This window comes from Mandrillus leucophaeus, unplaced genomic scaffold, assembly GCF_000951045.1.
Source record: "Mandrillus leucophaeus isolate KB7577 unplaced genomic scaffold, Mleu.le_1.0 Scaffold203, whole genome shotgun sequence".
Classification (NCBI taxonomy): domain Eukaryota; kingdom Metazoa; phylum Chordata; class Mammalia; order Primates; family Cercopithecidae; genus Mandrillus; species Mandrillus leucophaeus.
In genome coordinates, this window is record NW_012102066.1 from 56,216 (window position 1) to 59,555 (window position 3,340).

Genomic DNA, 3,340 nt, shown 5'->3' on the forward strand with positions numbered 1-3,340 from the left:
AATCAGCATGCTACTTTTGGATTTTGTCTCAAAGGAAAGCTGAGGAAAGCCTGATTTATTTCTTATGAATATATGAAAGATAACTGTGGAGTTCTGTTCAAACTGAACCACCACTCCACTCTAAAACATAGTTTAGTATTGTTTTTAATAAAATTTTAACAGAAAATTCTTTCACATTGGCAGAAGGGGCAAGCTGAGATGACCATAAATGTACATATTGACACCTCAGTTATCCCACAGTTGACAGAACGAAGAATCCTATGCTAAATAAATTTCCTGATAGTTGAATTATACATATTAAACACTAAAATGTTTTACTTTAGCCAGTTTTGATGGAGCTACATCTAAAATGGATTATACTTCTCCATGTCATCTTAGAATGTACTACTCAATCTATTATTGGTAACCTAGGTCTTTGTCATGTATCTAAGCCTTTACTGGCTAAAATCCCTACACAAAATGTTAGTAACTGATTCCTTCTTTTTTTTTTTGAAAGTTAATGTTTTCCTCCCTTTCTCCTCTCTTATTATCAGGCTGTCAGGTAGTTCACACTCTTCTAGCTAACTATATTGTTTATCTGCTTCATGGTTTCTAATTTTCTCTGGGTTAGGATGATTTATGATATGCTAGAATTGTTTATTCCAAGGATAAAGAAGCTCTGATGAAAAACTAAGGAACTGTCTATCCTAGAATAAAACATGTGAAATCTAGTACTCAAATTTATATAATCTATATTGTGTTTGGGGTAGTTGAGTTGCCATTTTAGGCAAATGTGTATACAAAATCAGCACTAAGCTTGGAAAAAAACAATAGGTAGGCAGATGTACTGACCAACCACTAAGAGGAGACATCAACAAAACATAGTGGACACAGGCCGGGCGCGGTGGCTCACGCCTGTAATCCCAGCACTTTGGGAGGCCGAGACGGGCGGATCACGAAGTCAGGAGATCGAGACCATCCTGGCTAACATGGTGAAACCCCGTCTCTACTAAAAAAAATACAAAAAACTAGCCGGGCGAGGTGGCGGGCGCCTGTAGTCCCAGCTATTCCGGAGGCTGAGGCAGGAGAATGGCGTGAACCCGGGAGGCGGAGCTTGCAGTGAGCTGAGATCCGGCCACCGCACTCCAGCCTGGGCAACAGAGCGAGACTCCGTCTCAAAAAAAAAAAAAAAAACATAGTGGACATAAAAACAAAGAGATACCAAGGAGCTGACACTTCTATAGCTGAAATGTACACCCTTTTCTAACAAGCACAATTTTATCTAAGGAAACACAGCCCAAAATTCAAATAGTTTCTGAGAGACAGGATATCACGGGCCCTCTCAAGGTGACAGAAGAAAATGAAAGTTAAAAAAAAAAAAAAAGAGAGAGAGAGACAGACCTAATACATACTTTCTTAAGGTCTTAGTTTCAGGTGTTTGGTAAATTTGATGAAATCAGTTAGTGGGGATGAAATTCTATAAGTGTTATTCTATACATTTGAAGGTGAACGCTAGATTAATCCAAAATGACTAAATTCAAGGTTCAGAACTTCAGTAAGTATTACAGAAATGCAAAGTGATGAATAACATACCCAGAAGCTACCTAATGTAATTAAAACGCTCCCATATATCCACTGGCAATCTATCTAAAAATATTACTTGCAACATCTACAACTACACTAACTTGCTTCAGTGACTAACATTCTACAGTCATAGCAGATGCTCATGAAGTTTTCTTTCCCCATAAAAAAAAAATTCAACTCATCACCACCAACAGCTCCTACAGTAAATGAAAAAAATCAGACACAGAAATTAAAATAAGTTCAATTTTGTCAATACTATCGTCCTATCTTAAATCAGAATAAGAAGTAGAATAAAACTGCATTGAAAACAGATCTCTGCAGATAAGTAACAGATACGGTACTCTGCTGCAAAAGTAATTTAATAATTAGAACTATGTTACGGAGTTCTATAAATAAGAAAGTCTGAGCCAAATACTGAACTAAATAGGAAGATTAAATACATTACTCTCATTCAACATTTCAAACCTCACTAATATAATTACCACAGGATACATATTTGATAAGCAACTTAAAATCTGCTGATAGACACACAGTTTTCCCTAACATATTTTCAAATTTAATCAAAAAAGAACGGTTATAAAGGACAATGCCTATTTTCTTCTTCTTCTTCTTCTTTTTTTTTTTGAGACTGAGTCTCACTCTGTCGTCTAGGCTGGAGTGCAGTGGTGTAATCTCAGCTCACTGCAACCTCTGCCTCCTGGATTCAAGTGATTCTTCTGCCTCAGCCTCCTGAGTAGCTGGGACTACAGGCGTGTGCCACCAAATCTGGCTAATTTTTGTATTTTTAGCAGAGACAGGGTTTCACCATATTGGCCAGGCTGGTCTTGAACTTCTGACATCGTGATCCGCACTTTGGGAGGCCACAGCAGGCGGCTGACTTGAGGTCAGGAGTTCGAGACCAGCCTGGCCAACAAAGTGAAAGCCTGTCTCTACTAAAAATACAAAAAATTGCTGGGCATGGTGGTGGGCACCTGTAATCCCAGCTAGTTGGCAGGCTGAGGCAGGGGAATGGCTTGAGCCCAGGAGGTGGAGGCTGCAGTGAGCTAATATCGCACTACTGCACTCCAGCCGGCGCAACAGAGTGAGACTCACATCTCAAAACCAAAACAAAACAAAACAAAAACTACTCTTTCTTTACATTAAGAAAGATGCATACTACTTCTCACAGGACTTCTGTTTATGCTACAGCCACTAATTTCTAATTGTCTAATCAATTCATATCTTTTTAAGAACAGATCAAAAATGAAGAGCTGTAAAATAATTCTTATCTCAAATCTGAAATTTACCATTTTCTTCTCCTGTTGTTTTTCGTTTATCTTCTTGTGAAACATGGACGAGTTGCAGAATGAGAGGTCTCCGAGTGACAATTCCAGTACCTCTGGGAAGCAGGTCCCTCCCCACCAGGCTTTCTAGCACTGAGCTCTTTCCGCTGCTCTGGAAACAGAATATATACAAGAGCAAAATGAGTTTCTTAACACATTTTTTTGTTAATTCAATAAACTATATTAACAAACCAGCATACAGAATTGTTTTAATTAGTGCAGAGACTTTTTTTTTTTTTTTTTGAGACGGAGGCTCTTGTTGCCCAGGCTGGAGTGCAATGGCCATGATCTCAGCTCACCGCAACCTTCGCCTCCCGGGTTCAAGCTATTCTCCTGCCTCAGTCTCCCGAGTAGCTGGGATTACAGACCTGTGCCACCAAACCTGGCTAACTTTTTGTATTTTTAGTAGAGACGGGGTTTCTCCATGTTGGTCAGGCTGGTCTTGAACTCCCAAC

General features: G+C 39.2%; 1 protein-coding gene across 1 annotated transcript in view; it reads right to left on the minus strand.

Moving 5' to 3' along the window:
• Nucleotides 1-2,994, minus strand: part of DNM1L (dynamin 1-like) — a 45,630-nt gene extending 42,636 nt beyond the window's left edge. The window contains exon 1 of the mRNA XM_011979540.1: nt 2,940-2,994. The gene's annotated coding sequence lies outside the window, so the exon portion shown is untranslated. The remainder of the gene's footprint in view (nt 1-2,939) is intronic.
• Between the last annotated feature and the right edge of the window lie 346 nt (nt 2,995-3,340).